This window comes from Equus przewalskii, chromosome 18, assembly GCF_037783145.1.
Source record: "Equus przewalskii isolate Varuska chromosome 18, EquPr2, whole genome shotgun sequence".
Classification (NCBI taxonomy): domain Eukaryota; kingdom Metazoa; phylum Chordata; class Mammalia; order Perissodactyla; family Equidae; genus Equus; species Equus przewalskii.
In genome coordinates, this window is record NC_091848.1 from 50,907,045 (window position 1) to 50,929,715 (window position 22,671).

Consider the following 22,671-nt stretch of genomic DNA (forward strand, 5'->3'; position numbering starts at 1 on the left):
CATCCCCGTCGTTAAGCGACGAATGACCAGATGCATAAACCAAATTATGTTGTACACCTGAAAGTAATATGCCAATTTCATCTCGATAAAAATAGATAGATGGATACTCTGTATGAGGCAACAGCTATTCCTTACAGAATTTCCTCACCAGTTACTGATCTGAGCTGGTGGATGACAAATCATTTTTTAAAAAGCACACTTCTGATTTTAAATCTCAAGCTGAACCTCTGCCACCAGCACAGAGAATAAGGAAGAGCCCCAGCGGGTCCTAAGTGGTCCAGGACCTATAACAGCAGCTTACACAAGTCAGCAAGGAGATGCAATTTAACACATGTGCTTGATCATTCACTTCAGCTGATAATAAAAGATTAGCATCATTGTCTCAGGACAGTAATTACTGTCACCACTACTCTACACTATATGAAAACAAATTCACTTGGTCTAAATAAGCTGCATCTGATATTTAGAAATCAGTAAGGTTTCTAGCAAAGCCTTTACAGGAGCACAACGTGCCTGCACGTGCAAGCTGCAAAGGCCCCCTTTTACAAACATCAGGAGTGGCTGTAACACAAGTTATGACCAATTGAAATGAAACTAATGAAAAGAATTAATGTGGAATAAATACAAAATCAAGGCAAAGGAGAAGGCTGAGATAGCCAATCAGATATTTATAGTTTTAGTCTGTGGTAATTCAGTTAAAAGTTTAGGGCTGGACTTCGATCAAATTCCCGTCTACTGACGTTTTCCTAGTTATACACTCAATAGTTTGCCTTCAGAATATTTTTTAAAAGCTTCTAATAATCTAGATATCTTCAGATTCCCAGACTGTCAAACAGAAATGATCGGTTTGGAGAATATCCCACTCACTGATGAAAAGAAAAGTTTCAACTTTGAAAAAAAGTTGCCTGCAGCCTGTTGTAAGTGGCTTTCTTAGGAAAACGCTGCATGTTTCCATGCTGTTCTTGGAGGCTATGTTTAATTTATAGGATAATTTCTGCTTAAGGAGCTGCTCTTCTAAAAATGAATGCTTCATTCTGCAGAACTGATGGAGACTACAAACCTAGTCCTTTTGGAGGTCACTGTGTCCTCCAATTTACAGATGAGGAAACCAAGACCTAAAGGGGGTCAATGGTTAGCTCAACTTCACCAAACAAATTAGTGGCAGAGTCAAGATCCAGGTTTCTTAACCACAAAATTAGCACCCTTGCCACTATACCACACTGCCTTTTTATTCTTCCAGCAAAGGAAAGGGGACATTTCCAATGAATACTTCTTAGGTAGTACAGTTGCATTTTTAATCTAAAAGGTCCCTGTGGTAAGTGCTGCCCAGCTGTGCACGAAAGGCAAATAGGGCCTTTGTGGTTTCTTCACAATTACCAAAGAAAATGGATCAGGAAGGCGCAAACCAGCTTCTGTGGGGCAATTCATACCAGTGATTTCGAGGAGGGGACCGAGACCAGGGAACAGACCCAGCAGTTACTAAGGTGGGAAGCATTACTGTTGACTGGGAGGGCGGAGGAACCACTTCTGCTTCCCACCAACACCGTCCTTCAGCCTTAGCTGAGGAGGGGCCACTTCCTCACCAGGTGCTCAAAACGGGATGGCTGATAGACAGGTTCCTAGGATAGCCTTTCGTATTTGAGAAGAAAACCTCTGATTTCCCTCCAAACTGCCATCTTTACCTCTCATCCTCTCACAGAGAAGGATACACCCACCACACATTCGTTCAGCTTGGAATCAGTTCCAATTTCCAGGGTCAGAAATTTTTATCTGTGTCTTCCAGTCAGATCTGGGGCAACTGACACACCCATTTAACTTTTTTTTTTTCTTTTGGTGAGGAAGATTTGCCCTGAGCTAACATCCATTGCCAATTCTCCTCTTTTTTTTGCATGAAGAAGGTTCACCCTGAGCTAACATCTGCACCAATCTTCCTCTACTTTATACGTGGGATGTCTCCACAGCACGGCTGATGAGTGGAGTAGGTCCACACCTGGGATCTGAACCTGTGAACCCGGGCCGCCAAAGCACAGTGCAGAACTTGAACCACTCGGCCACGGGGCCAGCCCCACTCCCATTTAAGCCACAGTTAAAAATGTCCTTTTCATTTTTATTTTGCTACTTTTATCTTACTACTCGTAGGACCATATTTCCGACACAGTAAACACACACTAAGTGGAAGTCTGAGAACTTGGATTCAAACACTGCCGCGAAGCGGGAGCATGCCTTGGCCACATCACCTCCGAATCTCCGGTTCCCTCCATTGGCCCTGGAGAGGCCCATCCAGCTCTAAATTATTCTAAGGCTCTATTTCTTGAAAACACCCTACAACAGATTTCAGCACAACAGAACTTATCAGGCCTGCTTCAGCGAAGGCTTTAACAGAAGTCAGAGGAGGGCAGCGACAGGCCCAGATCTAACAGGGCTTCTTTGTAGGTTGTGAGTGAATTGCTTTTGAGAAAGTCTCTGTAGACATCTTACTTTGGCTCCTCCTCTATACAAACTGCTGTGGGAGCCTAAGAAAAGCAGCTTTCAAACGTGCAAATGCACAGATTTGGGACTGCTGCCGCCAGGCTACAACTGCTGCCAGGGGACGGGAGAGTCAAAGCAATTCTACGCATCGCACGCTTCGATGTCTTCCCTCTCCTTGGCAGCCACACACTGGGATCAGTCATCCAGCTCCATTTCGAGTCCCAAAGTCATGACTAGTGCAAAGGTTTCCAGTCTGAAACTTTCAAAATGATACAACTTTAAAATCATTGCAAAGGAGATCTTTTTACATGATCATTATAAGCTTGGAATAATTTGTGGAAAATTAAAAGGGTAGTGAGACAGAAACTTAGGAATTACAGTGTGTGTGTTTGAAAGAACATTCATATACACCTTCCTGGATCAAAGGCATTACTGGCACTTATGAGAAGAATCAAGTAGAATCAACAGCCAGAGTTTTTAATACTACTTACACAGTCTGAGAATTTTCAAAGATATTTACATGTGAATGCCTCATTTTCAGGCTCCTCTAACCCTTATTTCCAACTTTTAAGGCATTACCGATGATTTACTTGAAGGCTCTTGCCCCTTGAAAAATCCATCATCATGAGTATTATTAATGGTTTTGGTCAAATTACATCATATGGAAGTTTGAATGCATTTTTTTTTTCCGAAAGGGAGAATGATTAACTTTACATTTTGTGGTCACACCACAGTAAAAAAGAAGTTCATTTCTGTCCTCCAACATCAATGAAACACTTGAGGACTGTCACTGAAGACAGCTCCTCTTCTATACAAACTGTTCTGAATCTTTTAGATGAAAAGAAACTACTAAATGAAGAAAAGATACATGTTTAGATATTAGGAAACATATTTCTAACAAACAGCCTTCTTAATTTTTAAAATAATTCTTCATGTTATATGTTATACTAATTTTACTTTATCTATTTAGGTGAGAAAGATTGTCACTGAGCTGACACGTGCACCAATCTTCCCCTATTTTGTATGTGGGACGCCGTCACAGCATGGCTTGAGGAGTGGTGTATAGGTCCGTGCCCAGGATCTGAACCTGCGGACCCCAGGCTGCCGAAGCAGAATACACAAACTTAACCACTACACCACTGGGCCAGCCCCATGTTATGCTAATTTTTGAAAGAGTTTACAGTAGACAAATGTTATCCTGAATAAGAGATATTTCTAGGAAAAAAATTTGAAATGAGTCTTACTAATAATCTGTTCCTTTATCAAGAACAATTTATAAAAAGGAAAATCATACTATAAAGGAGACCCACTTTCATCTTAATCAGTATTATTTTCATTCTCCAACAGCCTGACAATTTTTAAACTTTTGGCCATGTTCTGAATTTTTTGAGGAAACTATACAACTTGGTTAAAAGAGGAAGTGAATAATATGATTCCTGTGGTTGGAGGAGGGGAGGCGGGGAGCGGGGGAAGGTGGGAACTCAAGCAAAAATGCTGGGGGTTAAAAAAGTGTAGAACAAAGCTTTATTAAATACAGATTTTAAATGGCTGTTTTACCAGAAATTGAGCTTTTAGATACAGAATATGAAAACTCACTATCTTGCCCCAGGAAAACCTCTTTGCTCTAATCAAACAAATCTCATTACTGTTATACCCCCCTACAGGTCTCGCTACCATGCAATCATTATGCCATTTCTACTATAAGAAATGTTTTCTCTACCAATTTGTTCTTTTCTCTTCCTCATCAAAACTCTGCTAAAAACTTACTGAATGTGGAACTCCTCCTCTTATAAACCTCATCTAACTTGACTTGGGAATACTCATACTTATTCTGAACTCCTCTTTTGTTCTTCATTCAAAATCACAGATTTATAGAGTTAGAACCAACTTTAAAGATTATCCAATTTAACTCTCTCATTGACAGAAGAGGAAATTCAGGTCCAAACTAAGAAATTTGATCAAGCTCCCAGAACTTGTTCAAGGTCAAGGAGTGACAACTAGCACAAAGCCATCCATGGGGTTAATGTCTCATTTTCATTCATCACTGAGAAAGTCAAAAAGGTAACATTTCCGAAGGCAACTGCAGTTTATTCATTTAATATTTTTAAAACAACAATAAAGCAAATCATTGACACTTTTCACAAAGTATAAAAAGTTCATTTCATTAAAATCATCATTGATTAATTTCGTTAAAAGGACCAACAGTCGTTCAACATTCAAAATAAATGTACTGAGCATCCACTGCCTTGCCAGGCACCTTGAAAAAGAGAGAAACCAAGATACGAGAATTAAGAAGGCATCCAGACAATGAGAAAGTTTATCATAAGATCATAATATTCTCCTGGAAAGGTTTAATTAACTCACCACACCATATTCCGAGAGACAACATATAGCACTTTCATCAAAAGAATGCCATAGTCTCCATTCTTCCTCTGTTCCAGCTGCTTTTTTATACCATCCTCAACTTCAACATCTAAATAATTTACACCTTATACGTAGGGGCTGCTGTCTTGAGGAGCCAGTAACAGTACAGCACAACACACTTACAAAACTACTGCAAACCTTCCACGAAGTTTCTACCTCGACTACAAAACATTCTCAACCTAGGTCCTTTCCATGAAATGCCACATTCAACTATGCTTGAAAACTGAAGTCAGAGTATCCTAGGTCCCCTTTAACTTAAAATGCCACTTGGCATCATATAAAGTAGCTAGGACTTTTCTACTAAGAGGTCAAATCCTCTCAATACTTACTTTTCATATTGTGGTTTTAGAATAAGAACAATCTTTCTCAAATAACCTACGCAAAGAGTTATATAAGAATAAGTACAAGAGTTAACGCACTTATTTTACACTCAGGGAGCTAAGGTGAAGAAATTCTTAAGGTCTCACACTAAGACATCTGCCCTAATTCTCAATTCACCCTTCCGGACATAAGATTACAGTTCCTCTGAAAGTCATCAAACAGGAGGCAGCATTTCCAATTCGCCAAGTTTTAATAATGAGCTTTATCAATTGTCATATTTGGTGTTTGGAACTTTGCCCAACCATATTAAACTTTCTGTACCTATCAGGGATGAACAGATGAACAGTTACAAGTAGAAACTTTGGAGACATATGATTTTCAAGAAAAGGATCTTGGAAAACAGAATCATAAAATTAAGTTGGATTTCTAAGTGCGATAAAATTTATTCTTTTAATACATTTTTCCATTGTGAATATTTAGTTATGCCAGGGACTTATCAACACTCTTTTTCTCTGTAAATGTCTACAGCAACAGTCTCTCAAGGAGACAGTCAGTTTGCAGGCCTACGTGGACCTAATAAAATGTGTGAATAGTTTTATACCACTGCACTCAATTTTACAGTTCCTCAAAGTCTTTTGGGACATCATTCTCAATATGCTTCTGGCTTTGTCCATTTCATTCTTTGGATTGATTTTCTTCGGTGAACTAAAGCATTCAACGCTTTTCACCAAGTAACACACACACATAAAATTACATTTTTTTTTTCATCTTGTGAACAATATTGAGACGTATCCCTCGTCAGGTCAATCTTGAGATGAAGATTCAATGTTTTCCTTTGAGGATCAAAGAAATCACTCAGAAGCAATAGTAAGCATGCTATACTTTAAGCTAGACTCTTATTAACAGTCTCAATGGTGCTTAGGCTCAAATCTCTCCAAATTTCAACATAAGATGATACTACATGTGGATTTCAAGACATCAAGTTACAGACAGAAGTTCCTATTACAGCAGCCAAAATCTAATCTGAATGCTTATTTTTATTTCTTTACACTACCCAAATCAAATAAGTCTTGTTGGGCAACTGCAGACACCCAGCTGAGTCAATGAACATATTTCAGACAGCTGCTTCTTGTTTGTGAACCTAAAACTATTTTTGCTGAAGAAAATGCAGGTTATACAAAAAGAAATAAAAATCAGGATCCCAAAACAAAATGTTCCCACAAGAAAGGCCTTCATTTAGCTCAATTTGAGGATAAAATAGCAATCTGAAATATATATGTAAATCTCACTTAACCAGAACTCACTAATAGATATTCCTCAATTAACCACATATTGGGGGAAACTGCTTTTGGGAAAAAGCGGCAAATTATAAAAACAAGCTCATGTCAATTTTTTAAAAAACCTCCCAGAATGTCTTAGGCAGGAGGCAGAGAGATTGCTGGTATTGGTAGCAGGCAACTCACCAGGCATCAGTACCTACTTCTTCAAATTTCCAACCTCTTATACATAGTATATATTTTTAAAACATAAAATAATTATTAATCATCAGAGTGATGACACCAAGATCCTCCTCCCATTACAAAATAAACTTCACTCTACTATCAATAAGAAATTCAGTTGTGTACTAACATTTCTGCAATGATTTACAAACGCTAAAATTAAAACTTCTCTAGCTAACTTTTGATGAATAAGAAAATTAATCAAAAATGTTCTTTTCCAAACATTCCAGTTTACCCTGTAACTTTTATTCTAGGAAACTACGACACTGACTTCATTTTTGATATACTAAAATTACTACAGTCATGTGTTGCTTAATGACGGAGACACATTCTAGGAAATGCGTCATTAGGCAATTTCGTTGTGCGAACTCCATAGAGTGCACCTACACAAATCTAGATGTTACAGCCTACTACACACCTAGGCTACATGGTACTAATCTCATGGGACCATCATCATATGCGCGGTCTGTCAATGACTTTTGAAATGATGTTATGTGGTGCACGACTATACTTGGTAGGAAATAATCATCGCTTCCTATTTGTTCTAAATTGATATAAAATATACTAATGACCCAAATTTTGTCAACTGACATTCTTCTCTAAATTATCAGAAAAGAGCATTTTCTCAGATGCTGTGACTGAGCTAAGTCTCACACACCACATCTGCATCAAACTCAAACTCGTGTACTGAGACACACGCAATTATGCATATAAGAACACGCAGGAATATAGTCCTAATTTGGACCCATTTAATAATTCCTAAGAAAGGAGCACATGACAAATCAAACACAGGATAAAAAGTTCATCTGTTCCCATTTCCATGCTCCATGAGTCAGGGCAAGGGAGTACGACAGCTGGGCCTTGGCAGTCAGATGGGCCCGGCAATGAACTGTTACCACTACTGGTTGTCTCATTTAAGGGCCTATGTTCACTCATCTATAAAGTAGGCTAGTACCTACTTCACAGGATGCAAGAACGGAAACAGATAATATGGAAAACCCCTTTTAGAGCACCTCTCATACGCTGCCTCCAATAATTACCAAAAAACCCCACGCATGAATGAATGTGTTTTCTTCCTTCTTCAAGCCCTTTGGCACCACTTCACCCCAAGAGATGATGACAGGAGCTTTTAGCGATAATCTCCACTGCCAATAGAGATTCCTGCTTTGAGCCTTTCACTCTCTGAATCCAAACTCTTCTACGTCACCTCCCAGTCTACTCTCAGAATTTAACTCCTTAGACAGGCATTCCACATCTTTATTGTGCCCTCCTTGCCTCACCTCCCCCCGAACCCCCAACATACACACACACAGAAAGTCTGGCCCCAACTTCCACTGACTTCCTCTATATCCTGGAAGGTATATTCAGGTTCAGCTCCCTGCACTGGGGTAATTTCTTGCCTCTTATTGTTTGCCCAGAAATCTCTTATTTCAAATCCCCTTCTCTATTCCTCTCCACGCAGGTCAAATACGATCTTAAGTAAAATAACATCTCCTTCCTCCAAATTTTTTAATTCCATACAGCAAGAGCCATAAACCTCCCTGAGACCCTCTTCTATTACTGTCTCAATGATCATTTGACAACACACGACTCAATGAAATACATGACTCTTAGCCTCTTATGGTTTTCACCTCCACTCCAGACACATCCACATCGTCATCATCAGTAGCCTCTTATTTACAGATAGTGAGTGTTAAACATAAAGTCCCCCAGCGAAAATCACAGACAGAATCCTGTAAGTTAAACTTGTCCTTGGTTCATCCTCCCCCTAACTGTAAACTCTAAATGGAGGAAAGGGGGTGAGAAAAGGGGGGTGAGCCCTTCTTGGTCTTTGAAGTCCCCAAAAAAAGGTAAAGGAAAAAACGAGAACACGATCCAACCACAATTCCACCATCCGTACTAAGTACAAAGAGTAAAAGAGCCAGAATCTATTCATGAAAACGGTCTTTGAAATCATTTAAATGCAAACGCTTTCAAACAAATCAACAAAAATCTCTGGCACATTTTGAAAAGTTTGAAGAAAAAAGAAACGTACTCAAATCAGTCCTTGAGTAAGCCCCAGTAAGAGCAGAAGAAAGGCTGTCTTGATGAGCTTTAATCCCGAGAGAACAGCTGACTGGACGACTCCATTCAGTGAAAATCAGACCCACTCTCGCCCTGGCACTGAGATCCAGAAGTTCTCTGACTACAGAGTTCCAGAGCGCCAACTTCCCCGGGGCCACACTGGTTCTCAGCAGTTGGCAGATTACTAGTTGATGAACACACAAACCCTGTGTTTACAGGCCAGCTTGAGGCTCCCAGAAAGGAACAGTGCCATCCACGCAGCGTTAAGGGTTAAGTAACAGCAAATAACTATAAATGGATGAAAACAGCAGCCAAGATTCCTCTAAGCTCAAAACAGACCTGAACCTAAGGGCAATGATGCCATCATTCAAATGAGACACTGTGCTTGGCTGGCACGAGGAAAGGGAGTAGTGTCCACTGGCCAAGCTCAAAAAAAGTACAGATTCTGAATAAGACTTGGTGGGAGAAAACAGTTTGGCAAATACACGCAAGAAAACCATATTTAGCGATCTTTAACAACATGATGATGTCTAGGCGAGCTTCCGAGGAGTCCTAATTCCTCAAAACAAAGACTAATACTAAAGCAGAGCTGCTCCACTTTCTGTTCTACTGTTTTCATAAAAAAGACTCAGTGATTTATTTTTCAGATTTAATAAAACATGGTCAGCCTTTTAGAAATGTGGATTTTGCAGCTATGATAATGAATGGTAATAGACTAGGAAACTGACTTCAAGAACAGACTCATAGCTCACTTCTTTTTCCTCAAAATTACAGACCCATTTGAACATTTCACTGTTTTCTTATTCAGATATAAACTTCCAGATAAAACGAATACTGTCATTCCAGCAATACCTAAATTTGAATGAAGTTATTCAGAACTATTTTAATGAGATGCTTTTTAATAATATAGCTAGATAAACCTAAATTTTGTATAATTACATGACTAATTACATAAAGCTCAACTGTGAGCTTACTTTTATATGTATCACTAACTCTGCTGTATAACAGATGTAAAGCGAGCAAAAATTAAATATGTAGTTCAAAATAAATGTGCTCTTAATTTAGCATTTAAAAATTCCTCTTCCAAGTTAAGCCCACTCAATGCAGAATCTGTAATAAATGCATTTCCTTGCTTCCGCCAAGGGAAAATTTTGTATCACATGTTTATGTACATTTCTAAATTTTCTACTGGATTTAAGGATGAACCAACTTATTAACATGATAATTTATTTTTAATAATTGCTGCAACTTAACCATTGGAGAATATATGGCTCTCTTTCAAAAGACATTAAACTAAAATAAGAATACTAAATGAGTGTTGCAGGTTTTCTGAAGCACTTTCAAGCCTGTCTAATTTAATAAAATACTAAGTGAGTTAGTACTACAAAAGAGACTTTTATCACTGATAATTTAAAATATTAATGTGAATACTTAACAGGTCAAGGCTTTTACATTAATCAAAGACACGACAGAAGACTGGCTGGAGTGCGTATTCTCCTATCAGTGACGTTTTCATGTCAGGTGATTTCTCTCATTTTTCCCTTATAAGCATAAAAGGATGTTTCTCTCCTTGCACTACCAAGGAACAAAAGTAATCTGTTCTTCTAGAGATAGGATGATATTAACTGCTTCTTTTGCGAAGAGAACATTTGGAACAATACGTTTTTGTACAGTTTTGTCAAGTAAGCAGTTAGGAGGGGTGAATTATCTCAGATCCTCTGGCTGCTTCTTCTTCATGGCTGGACAGCCCAGTAAACCTCAGGTCCTTTATGTGGATGGAGCCTGGAGGTTAACAACTGGGCTTTCAATAAGAAGTAATTTTTAACACTAGAAAAAAAACTACAAAGATTTTTGAAATTCCAAATTTAATTTAGAGTTAATTTAATGTTCCTAAAAATAAATCCTTCATCAAAGAAGTTCTCCCTTTTTCATATTTTTGGTTACAGAATTCTTCTCCTGCCTTATTCTCCTTAGCCTAAAATTTGCCAGACTTACATTGGATTTTCAAAAAGCAGATTCATAACATCATGACAAGATTAGATTATTTTATGTCCCTGAATGAAAGTCAGAAAGAGCCTACTTAAGTTTGGTTCATGGTCAAGTACACAGCTGTACGGCCGGGACCCTCAGGAGTGGCTGGACAGTGTTTACAACTGACAGAAAGTTAAGACAGAGTCTGTGTCCCTTGCTCCTTGTAGTCTGCTCTCTGGAGCCTTTCGCTTTAAATCCAGAGTTCACAGGTGCTCAAAAGACGAATTCTACACAAGTAACAGGTTTAGGAAATGTCAGTCATGTGGGAATCCCAAGAGTCAGAACGCTCCTTGAAAGCGGTTGTAGCGCTAACACACCTTAGAGTGGGAGTCCCCGCAACAGCTGTAGGAAGACAGGGCAGGGAGCACAGGGACGGGTTCCGGCCCTCACTCACCACTCCCTGGAGTTGAGGAGTCCCTAGCAGAGAAACCACAGGAGAAAGGATTGGGCAACCTGCCTCCAGCACCAGATGAAGACAGACCCATTGACTCCAAGGAAAGGCCCAACAGTAAAAACCAACTCTGACTCCAAGATCGTAGCTGGAGTGTGAGAAGAGACATGGGGTTAAGTTATACAGCAAGTAACAAAGGGTAGGTAGGACGAACTGCCCTGGTCACAGTTGTGGGGCTGGGGCAGGAGGGGAGAGAGCAAGAGGGCAGAGCTCAAGGTTTTGTACTGAACAATGCCTGGGTTGCCTGGTGAATGAAATTGGAAGCCAAAGACATTCATTACACTTTCTCAAAAGAAGGATAAATGTATTCTATCTCTAGAACAGATCAACCCTAAGTAACAAAGAAAGAGAAGGGAGTTCGATGTATGCCCCACTTGCTGGGGTTATGAGAGACAATAACCGGAGGTCGCTGTGACAGTTATGGGCCTAAAGCCTGGTGAGATAGATGGACTCAGGCTCTGGTGGTGGTGCCCAAACATCCTGTGAGAAACTACTTTTCATTTCAGTTGAAGATAGAATACAAACTGTTAAGAGTCAAAAGGAATCTTACAGATCACTGTCTACTACTCTCATTTTGCAAAAAACCAGAGTGAAGCTCCAGAAGAAATGACTACTTCTGGCCTACGCTGCTACTCATGGGCAGAACTGTATGCATGATTTTTGTCCATAGCTTTTAGGGAAATTATTACTGCTGAGCAGGGAAAAGGCATTTCAGTGCTCACTGCATTGACATCTTTCCTTTCTTCATTCAATAAATATCTACTGAATAGTCAGTACTAGGCACTAGGCTAGATCCTGGTATACTTCCCTGGAAAACCTCAGAAAATGAGTGTGGCTGATAGTGGCAACAAGTCTGACAACAGGCAAAATACTGACATCAGTCAACTAAAATTATGGACCACCAAGTATAGAGCACAAGATTAGGAGGAACTGTGATATGAAAATTGGAATGGAGCATATCAGAAGAATCACTGGCTGAGAAAAACACAAGTGGGTGAAGGGCAGAAAGCGGAACAGCAGCAAACACAAGTTGAGTCGTTTACTCGAGCTTCTGGACTTCTGCAACACAGAACAAAACACAGGTGAGGCCATTGCAGCTTGCAAACAGCCCTCTGTGCGTCACCCTTTCTCCATCTCAACTCCAGTTCAGGGAAAAAAGAGACCAGGAAAAGATGTGCACATTTTTCTGCCCGAACTGTCTTTAGGGGTCAGGAGCAGCTGACGGTCTTTATTTATCATAAGGGAACAAGTACATTATTATGATGTGGTTTGCTTGGGAGAAAAACTTAGCTAGCAAACATAACCAGCTACTTCTGGATGTCTGGACTTTACTGAATTTGAGAAAAGGTGCAACGGACCGTTGGAAAACAGAGACATAAAAGAGGCTGCTGCAAAGGACAAAACTAATTTTTAAAAAATAAAGGTCATCAGGGTTATTGTTAAGATGGTGTGACAGGCAACTGACAAAATTCTTTAAACAAAAATGTAGTAATTTTAAAGAACTATAGGAGATCCAGAGAGGGAACACTTACACTTGGCTGAGGGAGGGTAAAATCTAACAAGCTCTGTGAAAATCCATTTGCCATTATCATGTGGAGTTTGAAGCTGGGTGCACCCTACAACCCAGCAGGTCTACTCCTGAACATCCATGCTAGAGAAATAATACGTTCATAAGGAGGCATGAACAGGACTCTGCAGAGGAACATTCTTAGCTCTCTCTCGAATAACACAAAAACTGGAAACAATCTAAATAGCCATCAAAAGAAAGTGGAGAAATAGTGATGTTTTCATACAATACAATACAGCTGTGATCGTTAACGGATTACAAGTACAAGCAAGGATGACTCTCCCAAATATGACGTTGAGCAGGAGAAATAGGTGTTGCAGAAGAAAACATACAGTATTATATTATTTATATAAAATTCAAAAACAAGCAAAACAATGTAGGGGATATACAAATATGTGAAAAAACTATAAAGGAAAACAAGGAAGTAATAAACTCAACCTTCAGGATTGTGGGGTTAGAGGGAGGTGAGAGAAACTGGGCCAGGCTCAGCTCTATCTGCTGAGTTAATGCTGGGTACTCAGTCATTCATGTTAATGTTATTCTTTGTTGTCTTATTCACATGTTATAAACATTCCTTGTATATGTAGCATTTTCTAAATACTATGGGGTAACTTCTATTTTTAAAAAGCTGTCAGAAATAACACTATATTTAACAAACTATTTTAAAGGTACTTTTTAAGTATCTGCAAGTAATGAGTACCTGGCAGGCACTCAGGACTTTATAAAATGCTCTCTTTTAATTCACACAATAACTCTTCGGGGGAAATATTTTCATCCTCAGTTTGCATACGAGCAAACAGGCTCAGTGCTGTTGTGCAGACCGCCCGTTACAGAGCAAGCAGAGGTGGGCTTCAAGGCAGACGCAAGTCTGAAAAGCACAGAGGGTCTGCAGGTAGCACTGTCTAAATATATAACAGCGAAAACAAACTTCCAACACAAAGCAAAACTGACTTGTTAATACTGAAGTTTTCTAGTTTAATTCATCCTAGCATTTAAACCCATCTGTAGATCATATTCTAACAGTCTGCATTAATTTTATGTCATAGTACCTCTTTATTACTTCATAATCACAAGTGACCCTGAAACTATAAATTCTAAAACTGGCGACGATACCAACTGTGTTTATGGAAACTCTCACCGTGGCTGAGCTTCTTTTCATAACCTGAATTTCTCAGACCGGAAGCGTAAGGAAAGTTAGCTGTTGTAGGCTGAAACTTAGCGCTCTGATTTCACTACCCTGCCATCAGGGATTCACTCACAGGCAAGCAAACTGGCTTGCCAAGCCCCACAGAAATTACTCACTTCCACCCTCTCTTTCCTCATCTTTCTTCCAATCATGCTGCAAAACCTAATTTTAAACCCATGCAGGAAACCTGATTAATACCACCTGGTTCTCTCTACGCCACTAACTCTGGGCCTCTTGAGCACACATACAGCACAACTCATTTATAGAATTATCTGTCAGCTTTTCATTTTGTTGTTTTCATTTGCATGTGTGTCCAGCCTCAAGAACCACTGAGAAGAGTTTACGAGTTTGTTTCTTCTGAGCTATGCCCTAACTCATTCCTCTTCACCCAAAGCACCACCAACTGTGCTCTTTAAACAGTAGTCACTTAATAAATGCTGATTGACTTACTACAGTGGAACAATTCGTCTCTGGTATTTCTCAATATCCCAGTGAATCCTCCACATCTATAAACATGCTGGAGACGATACCAGGTACCGCTAGAGGCGTGGGGTCTTCCTGAGGGTGCCTGGGACAAGAAAAACACAGAGAGAGACCAAAGACAGTCAGGAGAAACACAGAGAGAGGAACACGGAAACAAACAGAGGACAGAATAAAGACCGAGAGCAACGAAGAGTCAGGAGTTTGAGAGAGACTCAGCAGCCAGAGACACTCAGAGACAGGGAGGAAGTCAGCAATCTGAGCTTGGGTTTTGGTTTGGAAACCAAATTTTTGGTACTGTTTACTCAAGTAATAGGTGCCCTCATGTTACTAAGTTTATGGGACAATCAACCATTTCAAAGTTATTTCTAAGATTTTTCTGAGCTTGTGTCTTTATTAAAATTCATCTGTACATGGTCTCATCTTTGGAGATACACATGCACAGACGTAAACACAATCCTCAAAACAACCAGCTGTAAGTAAGAAATATTTTTCTAATTCTCCAGTTGAAAAAATGGTTACTTCAGAGAGGTAATGTAACTTGCCCAAGGTCACAGGCAAGATCAGGTAACTGGGCCCCCAAATCTTCCGATTCCAAAATCTAGTGCTTTTTCTGTTACCCTATATTCTCTATTGGAAATAAATCACATACAAATCCAAACCGTTTTTGTAAAATAAAATTCAAACTATACATTCAGCATAAAATTTTCTATCTTTTGAGACAGTGAACTATTCAGGTTCCTCACTAGGACACTTTACCTCAGGGCTCCATCAGTGTAAAAATCTATCAGAAAAAAAGAAATCGAAATGAAAATAGAATGATAGAAAATTTCAAACAGAAACAAAACTTAGTGGACAGCCACTTAAAATTTTAACATTTAAAAAAGGAGCTGGCGTTAGTTCATTGCTCTTACAACTCTGTCATTTCAAAGTGTTAATGAATCAACAAATTTCAGCAGAAAGATCAAAAGATGCACACATCTCAATGAATTCTGAGATCTAAATACTAGTAAACCTGTCTCTAACTTCTTCTCTCCTAATGTGTCACCTGCCGCCTACACTGCGAGTCAATTTCAGGGTACTGGATAGGGTAGGAGCAACTTCACGCACCGCTCTTTGTGAGCATTAGCATTTTCTCTTGAGGGATATCTATACTCTTCTAAACAAGCATGCCCTTTTGGAAGCAATCAGTGTAATTGCCAGAAATCTCCTTTGATACAAGTGTAAGCATGTTATTGGATTTCATAGCAAGACAAGATAATAATACAAAGAAATTTCTATTCAATTGTGCGTCAACATATTTTTCCACGTTCAACAATTTTTAAACTAGGGTTTCTCAAATAAGGCCGAAAGTATAGTGCTGCCCTCTAGTGACTGGTTAGGTTTTGCTAACTGTATGCTTTTATTTATTTTTTTAATTGCTTTCTGGGCAATCCTTAGAATTTTTTTTAATACAGACGACGGCTGCTTTTTCATCCTCTGAGCAGTGAGCAGAGTGCCGGTGAACTTTTAAGACACAGCATGTGGCATGGACACAATGAAGAAAGAGACCCAATTTCTTTTCTTAGGGATGGTACACTTAAGGACTGCAAACCAAAGAATAAAAATTCACTATCATCTATTCCACTCTGTATTTGTACTTTTACACAATTTATTTGGAAAAGTCAAAGAATTCCATTCAGTTTCTCAGTTAAAAACTTTGGCCCTACAACTCCAAAGAGCTTTCCGGGGATCTTTATTCAAACAGCAGGCCTTATTTAAAGGATCGCTGTACTTAGTTTAAAGAAGAGCTGGCAGTGACGGGGAATTCATTAATCATCCCTCTGTAACACCAATTATAATAAATGTAAGTCCTCCGGGTGAGGCATTTAGGAAGTCAGTTTGCTGAGGATATTTAAAGAAAGTCACTTCAGTGCCTTAGAGGAAATGATATTAGCACCTGGATAAGTTTTGATTTGAAATAGTCTAAGGTGATATATTTAAAGAGAGGAATATTAAAACTACATTTATAGAAGATGAGTTCTGGGCTCCCAAGGAACAGATTTATAAATCATTGTAGATCACTCCACGAAAACAGTGGCTCAACACAGTTTCAGCTAAAAGGCGAAGCAAGAACTTGGCAATGAAAGGGAGAACACTGGAAACGTTATACAGCAGGGCTCTCTGCCTTGACCACTCTACAAAATCTGCTTTCTCCACAGGACCTGGATCACCTAACCCAAAAACCTTTTTAGGCATTTAGAAATCTCTGTATTTTTTCAGTATTTTTGTTGAAAACTCCTTCCCACCTCCCTCGGCACTATATTGCTTTTCCCACCACAGATCTGATTGATTGATTTTCTTTCCTTTAGCCTTCTCTTAACAAACAATAACTGTTTTCAAAAGTTCTGTCTTAAGCATATTTTCTACTTTCACCACTTCTCAAAGTGTCAGCTCTACCTCTCTCTTAAGCTATACCTATCTTCAGCCTGAATCTCCTCCAAAATTATCTCAAATTTCTAACTCTATCCTAAACATTATCGCATGGATATCCTCTGTGTTTCAAATCCATTCCATCCCAGACTTCACCCTCCCCGACAAATCAGTTTCTACTACTCTCTCTACTTCCAGGAGGAGTATTATCTGGACACCCACACTTAAATTAAAAACCTATCTTTGACCTCCTTTTCAACACCCCCTCTGCTTTGCTCCCTCTCATGACCCCCTTTTACACCTCAACACAAGCTCAGTCTATTGCATCAGTATTTTGGTTCTGGTGACAGGACAGGATTCGTATTCTTTGAGAAACAGAGCAAAAGCTAAATTTACAATCACTAAATACACAGTCACAGATACACACAGGCTACACAGTAGTAGGGTCAAGCATTTGAGAAAATCTTCATTGAAGGAATCCTTAAAAATGAGTTATGTATTAATTGTTGCCCCATGAATTGGGAAAAGACTTATTTGATTTTGTGAGCTAGACACCTCAGTCCAAAATATTTTAAGCTACATCCAGACAGGGTAAATTTCATACTATTTCCCACAGTGGTCCCATGTACAACTCTCAAATCCTATTAGAACAAATTTCTTCTTCCCTAGGACGTGCTAATGAATTTCTTCTTCCTTAAGTTTGAGGTTTCAACCCTGAAACCCAAAACCAGTCTTTCCAATGCCTACCTCTTTGCCCTTCAGATCCATCCTATTTATATCATCTGCTCAAAAAATTTTCAGTGGTTTATCTGTCTTTAAGGGAAAAAAAAAAAGCCAAGTCATCTTGACATTCAAGGCCCTCTTACACTGCTTTACCTCTCCAGTTTCCCATTTCCCCTACATACATCCCCTCCAAGTGGCAAAGGGGTCTGTTCATCTTCTCCTGTATGTCCCCCTCTGTGCAGACTGCCTTGATGCTCCTACCTGGGATTTACCATCTTCCTTAGAATTCTTAATGAGGTTTATTCATCTACCTTTTTTCTGCCTAATTAGAATTTGCTTCTATTATCTTATCATGACCCTGACAATGTCTAACACATTGCACGTATGCTAGTAACGATTTATTAGATAAATAAATAGAGGAACACAAAGTATATTACTTTACCTTTAAACAAAACATCTTTCCTGTAAGGCAGTTCAGGTTCTAAAAATGAACAGCAAAGAGCTGGAGAGAGTACAAACACTCACGGATGGGCCGGAAAGGTTCCGAATTCCAATATATGCTAATAATTGAAAAAGTACATAACTAAAGTCTATAAAATCCATGGCTGTCAAGGTTAGAATGTTCACAAATTCAACTAAGACAAGGCTTTAAAACTGTTACAAAAAGACCACAAATACCTAACACATACATGCTCACTTGCAGAGCAGCTTCCAGAAGGCACCAAGGGATTTTCATAGAGGGTACTAAATTATCTTCAAAACAAGCTTAGACAAATTAATTATAGAGAGATATTCAAAACTGACAATAAAAGTTACTGAAACCAGGGACAAAAAACCAACCTGTGTTAGTTCATGCTGATGGGCATGAAAATTACTAGAGTAACTATTTTCACAGAGGTAATACTTTCTGCAGATGCAGAAAAATACTTTCTTCTCTTGGATCAATTAATTGTGAAATGCTAAACCACGGACCTAAAATGAAGAAAAATTTTGCTTTTCTTTCCCAGTTTATGAATAAACTAGCAAAGTCAAGTCATGACTGAATTAGTTTAAATTTTTTAAAATTTTTTATGGTTATCAGGTTGAGATAATTTTCAAAAATAGCCCTCATACTTTAAAATTCGTTAACAATTCATAATACAGCTTCTTATTTTGTTAAGATAATAGTCTTTGAAGAAAATTATATAGATTATAAAAATTTACTGTTATGCTTAAATAAGTTACTTGTTTGGGGCGCTAATTTTGTTAATACCAATAGTATAAAATTATAATATTCCTAAAATAACTATAACCCACTGAAGGACAGGTGGCTTACCTAATACTTTTATATATTTGAGCTTGGATTGGACTTTAATATAATTTCAAAATTAATTGGAGAAAGCATAATTAAAATCCAACTTCTAACATTAGGGTTGTGTAGAAAATATTTTAAGATATCTAACAACATAAAGAGTAAATGTTATTCTTTCCTAATGATTTAAAGAAGGTTTACCCTGTACTCAATGAAGACTTCCAACATAATAAACATGTGCAATTGGAAGCCGGACAGCTCCCTTGTCGTGAATGGAGACAATTTGTTGTTAGTGCCAGAGAGTCCACCTGACTTCTAGCGACGCTGTGGACAGCAGAGCGGAACCCTGGCCAGTCTTTGAGTGCTATCCTCTCACCTTCTGGCGCTCTACCAGACAATGCTCTGCTGCTACTCAAGAGGGTTTTCACAGCCAATTTTTTTGGAGGTGGGTGGCCAGGTCCTTTTTCCTAGCGTGTCTTAGTCTGGAAGCTCTGCTGAAACCTGTCCACCGTGGGTGAGCCTGCTGGTATTTGAAATACCGATGGCAGAGCTTTCAGCATCATAGCAACATGGAACTGCCACAGTGTGACAACCAAGAGACGACTGGTGTGGTTCCCTGACCAGGAAAGGGACTCAGGCCGAGGGGGTGAGAGCACTGAACCTTAACCACTAGACCACCAGGGCTGGAGATGATAACATGCTTGATAGTCAATTTCAAGGAACAGTTAAGCAGCCAAAAAGTCAAATGCCACTTTTGACCTACTGTCCATATTGAGAACAAACACATTTTCTTTTCTTAAGAACCTTGCCATGCGCTGGGCTGGCACTGCACCCTCCAACACTTTTAATCCTTGTAACAACCTTACATGGCGGGGATTCATCCCATTTCACAGATGAAGCTAAGTAACTGTCCCACATCCCAGTCACAGCAAAACAGCTGAGTTAGATTCAGTCTCGTCTTGGGTCCATCTGACTCCACAGCCCATGCTTCTGAGATCAAGCTCCAGCCCAAAAAACCCAGTGATCCATTTAAATCTGTCTTCTATAAGGAAACCTTAAAGTCTCTGCCTATCCATCCTAATCTTCAGCAATAGTGAGCATTATGCAGCTGACAATCTAGAGGCAAGAATATGGATGCTTGTAAGCATTAGGAAGAAAAAGTTCTCAGCTATTTTTTTCACAGGCACATTATAAACTCAAATGTATAAAATACTTCGTTACAATAGAAATAATAGGTAAAAAATTCTATGCTTTTGATGATTAAGTAAAAACTCACAAAAAGAGACATAACTGGGACATCTTTACCATCAACAAGACATATTACAGTAGCCTTATTACAAAAATTTATCTTATGGTCTCTACAGAGTGAAACTCTTGCTGAATAATAAAGGCAACACCCATCATTTTAACAGAACAACGAAACTTTCATACCTGAAAACCTTATCATCCACTTACGTATTCACTTCACCAAATGAATTAGGGATGAGCTGTATGCTCCATCTAACAGCAGGGCAAAATGACGGCTATAGCAAGAGGTTTGGGGTTTAAAAAGGGGATTGACTGACAGTGGCTGCTGATTTCAAACTTTTCTCTGTTGTCTCTTGTATAAGATAATACACCTATTTGATGATTGGGTAACTCCAACCATGATGAAATCATAGCAGGTATTCAAAAGCTGTACTGGGGGCACAGAGAGTTTCATGTGCGTGTCCAATGGGCGGTGCCTGGACAGACAGAGGGGCACATAGTACTCTGCACATGGATGCGCCTCACATTTTGCAGGTTTCACGTCTCTGTAATCTGGCAATTCTTCATTGTAATTAGTGTGGCACAACTGAAAACGCTTAGGACAGTGTTCACCACATAAATGGTAGCTTTTTACTATTTAAGCCTTGTTCAGAAGCCAGTTGCTCCCCACCTGGCTGGTTCTCTCAAGAAGCCCGTGCACTCTAAGTGCCTAGGGTAATGTTTAGTACCTGAAAACATTACCTGAAGTGGAATCCTTCTGCCATGGAGAGACACTTGGTAATAAACGGTCTTACAGTAAATGTTAAGGAACACTAAATTATATAATGCAGCTCTGTTTTTGTTTTTGTTTGTTTTTGCTGAGGAAGTTTAGCCCTGAGCTAAAATCTGTTGCCAATCTTCCTCCCTTTTTTTTTTTTCCTTTTTTGCTTGAGGAAGATTAGCCCTAAGCTAACATTTGTGCCAATCTTCCTCTATTTCATATGTGGGTCACTGCCACAGCACGGCTGATGAGTGGTGTAGGTCTGCACCTGGGATCCAAACCTGCAAACCTGGGCCGCTGAAGCAGAGCATGACAAAGATAAACACTAGGCAATGGGGCCAGGCCCAAGCATCTGCTTTTTAAGATGAGTAATATAACCATGGCAGAGGCAGAACAATTGCAAATTAAACTCATCAGGTTATTAAAGTCAACATAATACCAAAAGACCATGTTCTTATCCTACCATCTTCATAGATAAATATCCTAAAAATACCCACCCCTAAAATAAAACACCTAAAAGTGGACTTTAGTCAACATTTCTGGCACCTATTACCTGAGCCTAGGTGCCATACAGTATCTCTTTAAGCCCAGCCTGAGCCAATTTGCCCACCTTAAATCTCACAGCCTCCACACCTGCTCCACTCACAGGGCACTCCACTGATGGCGTGTTGAAGAAGCACTTGGCAGAAGGCTTACAAGTCTTAATAAACCCTCCCCAATTCAGTGGACACTACAAATGAGCTGACAGGTCCCCAGAAATTTTTTGCTGCTCATTCTAAGGCCTGCTAACATTTATTGATTATAAGACTAACTGAAAACTTAAAGGCACAGACAGACTTCTATTTTTGAAGACACTCCTCTCCCTGAACTCAGTCTGGGAAAAATAATTATCTCCAGGTAGACCAGGGGAGGCTCAACACCACGTTCGATGGAATACAGGATTAATGAAATAGGAACTCCTATAACACTCCTTCACCAAATGTGTACTTAGCAGCTTCCACGTGCCAGACACTGTGTCTGGGTTTGGGGGATAAAGCCACGAACAAAACAGACTCTCTAGTGTAAACTTCGGTCCCTCAGCTTCTTGAAGGGGTTATACGAAAAAATTCTGTGAAAAACATTATGAGAAATTTTGCCCATTAGATCTGTTTATTTTCCTGTGGAAACACACTTCTCTATAATAGAGATCAGAGCGAATACAGACGCCAGTATAAAAATACTGGGGGGGTGGGGGTGAGAGAAATGAGTGAACTGTTATTTTTCTTCCTTTCAGTGTAAATAACTTGAAAAATTTATTTAAAAAATAACTTATCGGGGCTGGCCCCGTGGCCGAGTGGTTAAGTTCGCGCGCTCTGCTGCAGGCGGCCCAGTGTTTCGTTGGTTCGAATCCTGGGCGCGGACATGGCACTGCTCATCAGACCACGCTGAGGCAGCGTCCCACATGCCACAACTAGAAGAACCCACAACGAAGAATACACAACTATGTACCGGGGGGCTTTGGGGAGAAAAAGGAAAAAATAAAATCTTTAAAAAAATAAATAAATAAATAACTTATCCATCACCTTTCATAGGAGTAGTAATGCATGAGATGAAGTCATGCCTGGATTTATTTGTACTGTCCTTAACTAGTAGATTTCACATCAGTAGATTGATCCTACTGTTGAGAAGAAATACTCTGCTAAAATTTATTATATATAAGGCATTTGAGTTTGAGTCGTTCTGTAAAGAGCTTTATGGGGAAACTG

At 39.3% G+C, this 22,671-nt stretch overlaps 1 protein-coding gene across 35 annotated transcripts in view; it reads right to left on the reverse strand.

Annotated features, from left to right (window-relative positions):
• The window catches only part of BBX (BBX high mobility group box domain containing), a 263,283-nt gene that overhangs the window by 124,428 nt on the left and 116,184 nt on the right, over positions 1-22,671 (reverse strand). For 10 of the 35 annotated variants that reach the window (XM_070582826.1, XM_070582838.1, XM_070582840.1 and 7 more), the window contains one exon: positions 14,463-14,580. The exons of the other annotated variants lie outside the window; for them this stretch is intronic. The gene's annotated coding sequence lies outside the window, so the exon portion shown is untranslated. The remainder of the gene's footprint in view (positions 1-14,462; positions 14,581-22,671) is intronic. 35 annotated transcript variants of the gene reach the window in all.